The sequence below is a fragment of the Sinohyriopsis cumingii genome, chromosome 6 (assembly GCF_028554795.1).
Source record: "Sinohyriopsis cumingii isolate HCF-2022 chromosome 6, ASM2855479v2, whole genome shotgun sequence".
Taxonomy (NCBI): domain Eukaryota; kingdom Metazoa; phylum Mollusca; class Bivalvia; order Unionida; family Unionidae; genus Sinohyriopsis; species Sinohyriopsis cumingii.
The window spans coordinates 27,071,391-27,077,415 of NC_142966.1; positions in this window are offsets into that span (position 1 = coordinate 27,071,391).

Genomic DNA, 6,025 nt, shown 5'->3' on the forward strand with positions numbered 1-6,025 from the left:
TAGTTATTTGGTTTGATATAATCTTTCTAATATTTAACTTTTCATAATGACATTTTGCGTAAAAGGATGTGCAAAAACAGACGCAGAAGTTTTCAAATCCTCCATTTAAACGGGTTATATGAAATAATGCAGTCCTATGTATGTAAGTAAAGTATATCCAGTTAGTACATGAAAAAATAAATAATTCTAGAAGAGAATCGCAGGCCAAAGTATATACACTAGATGTTTGAGTTACTTGTAGTAAGTATCACACGTTATTGATATTTTAATTCTTTTACGTTCTTATCTTGATAAATACGTACTCCATACCAATATTGACTTGACAACTCTGTGTGTGATTGTATATATGTATATCTTTTAATCCCGAAAATATTGGACTAAATGGACATATCTTTTTTATTGTGCTTTTATCGCCAGGACATTTCTCTATAAACACTGTCACCTGTGGCGTATTGTTGTTATAGGCAACTACCGTTAACCCATCAGAAATTGTTCTGGTTATCTGGTACATCAATTATTGTTTGTAACATGACAAATCATTTTAACGGAATACGTCTTATAAATACCTTGAAAATGTTTCTTTGATGCTCATATTTTACGGTGGCTATAATTATGATGCACGAAAAAGTCAGTTAAGACTTTCATCACCATTTGATGTCGGTGGATGTGATATCACACACAAACTGTGTAACACACACACACACACACATACATACATATATATATATATATATATATATATATATATATATATATATATATATATATATATATATATATATATATATATATATATATAAAGAGAGAGAGAGTTTTAAAATTATACTCAGTACAGTGTTTAATTTCTGAGGCCGTCAGTGGTCTTTGTTTCAACAAGAAAACCATGTAACAAGCTAAATTTTGAAAAGTTCCAACTTTACGAATTTTACGTAAATAAAGCATGTATATTATTTTAAAACTTCAATCAGTTTTGTAAGAACTGTAAAATTATTTCAAAGTTTCATTTGTTGGCATTTTTTCTTTTTCGAAAGAAGAATAGTTTGTCGAACAAGCTTGAAAGTTGCCATCCTTCACTTTATCTAACTGTGATCTGGGTTTTGCAACGATATACTCTAAACCCAATATGTACTATCAGTTCGAAACTAATACAGTTCGTGGCGAGACAATACTGAAGCCGTTAACTTACATCGTAATTATGCGACCCTAAATCAACTTTTACACATAAACGAGGAACCATGACACATTTTGAAGTGACAAGCGATCCTTTAGTTGATCATATGAAACGTTAACTTAGTATTTAATTCTGGCACCAATTATTCTATGACTATATTTCTGACGTACCGTATACACTCTCATATTGCCACGATACCGAAGAGTCAAAATAACTTTCACCCATATATACGCTATGCCATGGAAAATGTCATCGTGTAGCTTGTCACTAGTCTTGAATAAATCTTTGGAATTGAATGTTATTTACTGTAATAAACCATTGACTTCAACATTATACCATGAATTTGAGTTGATATGGTTCTATATATTTTTGGGTGTTCTTCTAGTCTCGTGGTTGGCCTATATTTTAAAATAAGCACGGTAAAGGTACCCATCAAGAGATAAAAATCACATTAGACACTGTTAAAATTTACATAGGCTGAACAGAAACAATGCGTTCAAGATTTATATCTCAAAATCACAAAAGGGTGAGATTATTCAAGTTTGACGGTGGGTCAAATACCATTGAGTAAAACTGCATTGACTATGAATAAGAAGTTTTAAATGTTGTGTTTTAAGATATTTTAAATGCATTGTTTATCATACTAGTGTTTAAAAACAAAACCGCATTTTTTTTTCTATTGGCACAAGTTCCGTTATGGCCCAAGACTCGAACTTCATCAGTTTGAATGCTTTGTCCTGTAAAAAATATGTCTGTATTCACAAAATCCACAATTAATTCCATCGAACAGAACATAATCTACTAAAACAAAAACAAAATTACAAGTTATAATAAAGATATGTTACGCTTTTGCATTCAGCCGTGTTAAAATTAAGTTACTTAAAATTTTACCCATAAATTCCACATAATGTCCGTGATGTTATAAAGAGCTTTACGCGCGCGCGTGTGTGTACAGGGCTGGATCGTGGAGTTCCGGGGCTTCTGACCCACCCACCCCGGACTACCGGATTACTCTCCACACAAAAACATGCACACACACACACACACACATTAGTCACTTGTCACTTTAAATTTTATTGACTATCGTTCTATTTTGCGCATGTTTATTAGGTTTTATGTACGCTTTGAGTAAAAAGACAGACCTTTGGTTTCGTGCCCTTTCGAGGAAAGTTATCAGAGCCCTTTTGAAATTTTGAGAACAACCTCCCCAACACTTGACCTAACCTGACCCTTGTGTGTGTGTGTGTGTGTGTGTGTGTGTGTGTGTGTGTGTGTGAAACATTCCATTTTTTAACCAAATATCCACAATGTGTCTCAATCAGTAGGTGCTCTCTGTCACATACTTATCATATTTCCTCCGTTTTTAGATCCAACTCTCCCACGCCATAACTCTGTACCCATACACCCTGGAATTTATATCCGACTACAGCATGGCAATTTTATTGCCCACCCTAAATTTAATAAATACATAAATACATCACAGACATGCCGTCTCTTTGTTGTGTTAATCTCTCTCGTTGTTATTGTTGACAATTATAAATTTAACCCTTATAAATTTAGTAAATTTAATATCAGAGACTAGTGACCTGATATATGTAAATGTTTTCAGTTAAGCTGTTCTACCTGAAGACGATTACAAAGACGCTATGATTTCTGCACCCATTAGTCCAAATACATGCTATCTCAGTTCTTATAACAATTTGCCCCACATCTTGAACTTTGGCTAGGGAAGATGAAATGAAGTTCGATACACATGTTCATCTTCTCGTGTAGATGAAATACATGTAATTAGAAGTTTTGGGACATTAAAAAAAAATTCTCAGATTTTGTTGTTGTTGTTTGTTGTTTTGGTTTTTAAAACTCCCTTAAATAATAACTTTGTGGTTACGATTAAGCGAAAACATCGTGAAGCACACAAATGAAATTTGGTATGTATCTTTGTGTGCATCTGTAACTGACCTGGTTAAATTTTGGGGGTATTAAAGCAATTGTTTAAAATATGTTTTAACACTTGTTCAGTTTCGTTTTGTTTTTTATAGTACAGCAAAGCAAAAAAGTCAACGAGGCTATTTAGTCCCGATGCAGTCTGTTTCAAATAAGATCTCCGCTGTCGTGCATGTGTATCAATGGAGATCTGATTTCAATCAGATTGGTGCCGATGCAATTGGTGTTAAGTAAACAGCATAAGAATGCATTACGGTAACCTGCCTGGGAAAATCTGATGGTTGGATTCGAAACCATACCTTTTTGGTCGTGAGTAACGGCACGCTAGTCACTGTGCTACGTCGGCTCTTTGGAAAAGTTTTGGACACGTGGTATAGAAGAAAAATATCTTGTTAGTACATTTTTGCATAGACATCTCGAGAAACAACAACTGAAATTTAGCATACATGTTTGTTTGCATCATAAATATTGCCTAGTTAGAGCAATTTATCAGTTCTTCTATTTTTTGTTCTTTATTTGTTTGTCACAGTTTTGTTCTTTTGGACCTTTTTTGTTCACAGTTTTATACATTTTGACTGTTTGTTAAGGACAAAATACAAAACCAAGAAACATCTGTCCTGAAGCCATTTTGTTATTTTGTCAGTACTATCCATTTCCAAGACAGAGGCTGATGAACAGAAATTACTTGCGGAAAAAGGCAACATGGCGAAAAATTCAAATCGATGCAGGGCGTGACTGATAGTTTTCTGAGAGTGAAGATGGGTGATGAGGCAAAATACGCATTTAGAAGTTTACTTCCTACATGGAATTAAGCCCTTGAAGCCCTGGCCAGTTTTTTTTTTTTTCTTTCTCGGCACATGATATGCGTACTTCACGCTCTGTCTTTTTAATATATTTGAATTGCCAAATAAGAACAAATTTTTAAGGCAGAGGAAGCTCGGTCTATTAATGCTCTTAACAGCACAATCAAGCAAAATCATTTAGGTAGACAAATAACTTTTGGTATGCATTATGGCAGCATATTTGTTTGCAAATATAAAATTTAATGATAGTAAATCAACTTTATTTGATAAATTATTTAAAATTTCGAATTTTCGAGACTTCTACATTTGGTCCCCTGTCTCATCCCCCACCCCCACCCCCCCAAAAAAGCAGGCCATGGGTCTACTTAGATAAATCAGCTCTATATACACACGTCAGAAAGTACGGTCGAACGCATTTCTGCTTGTTATGTATGTATGTATGTATGTATGTATGTATCAATGTATGTATGTATGTATGTATGTATGTATGTATGTATGTATGTATGTATGTATGTATGTATGTATGTATGTATGTATGTATGTATGTTGTTGTTGTTGTGGGGTTTAACGCCATTTTTCAGCACAAGATAGGCTGTACATGGCGGCCAGTATTAATGGTGGAGGAAGAACCCGGGAAATCCTGGGAAGAACCACCGACCCACGAGAAGCTACTGGCAAGCCTTCTTACATACCCACATAGGTCGAACCCGTAACTCGAACCCACGCAGACAGGTGAGATGGCATTGATCCGTAACGGTGAGCTCTTTAGACCACTTGGATGTATGTATGTATGTATGTATGTATGTATGTATGTATGTATGTATGTATGTATGTATGCATGCATGCATGCATGTACGCACGCATGTATGTACGTACGTATGTATGTATGTATGTATGTATGTATGTATGTGTGTGTGTGTGAACTGTGTACAACGAAAACCTTTGTATTGCGATACAACGCGGTATTTTCGGACAAACCGCGATACGTACCACGGTATACCAAGGTATTAGGGACCAATATATGGACGAATAATTCAATATTCCTGGTGCAAGTCCTGACACTTTTTTTCTCACATTCCCGTCTGTCAGTAGCTGGATAAAATCTCTTGTTTTGATTTAATATTATATCCGTTGTTTTATTTGAAAAAATAAATTATCCTGAGACAAAATAAAAAAAAAAGATTTCTCGGACCAAAAGAAAACTGCAGTCCACCAGCGAACTCCAAAAATTAAATTGTCAGTACCTTACAGAAGATGAATTTTCTATAAGTAAATCAGTTGTTGTACAAGTTGTAACCTAACAACGGTAACTAAAGTGGGATGAGTAGTAAGCATACATTATAGCTGACGCTCTATGAAAGACATTGTGCATACACTAGAGAGCGGACACCCTAAGAAAGACATTGTGCAGACACTAGAGAGCATGTTGACATATTCCATTACGACTTCGATTTACTAGCCACACTATTACTATCATAAGCACATAAACTTTAAACGAGTTGGCAACATCTGGGCAAGATGGTTATCAGAAGGGGTCATTAAATATACACCACACTTATTCAACAAACAACATCATATTTTGAGGACTTCACAAATTTTGAAAAATGCACAAGGAAGCAATTTCTCTGAAAATCGTCCGATGATTCGCACTCCTAATGCCATCGTTTTTTTAAAAATTATTTTGTATGTTTTAATCCAAAATTATTCCCAAAGCTGTATTTGGACAGAATATCTTTCGTAATATCCCATATGGACAACTCTCTCGCGCTCGCGACACATGTCAAATATGTGATTAAATGATAGTAAATATAATTATGGTTGTGATATTAAAATTAATTTGTGACAAATACAACTGTTTGCTTTAGAAAATGATAATTTTTGGAATGAAAGAGTACAATATGCTGTTAATATCAGTAAATTAGTAACGGGCGTTCTCTAGGATTTCCCTACATACTTTGCTTAACCACAGACGTACCAGAACAGTGAAAATGTACCGTGGTGCGTATCACCTAAAAAAAGAAATACCGCGTTAAATTGGTATACCAGTAATACCGCGTATGTATGTATGTATGTATGTATGTATGTATGTATGTATGTATGTCAGAAC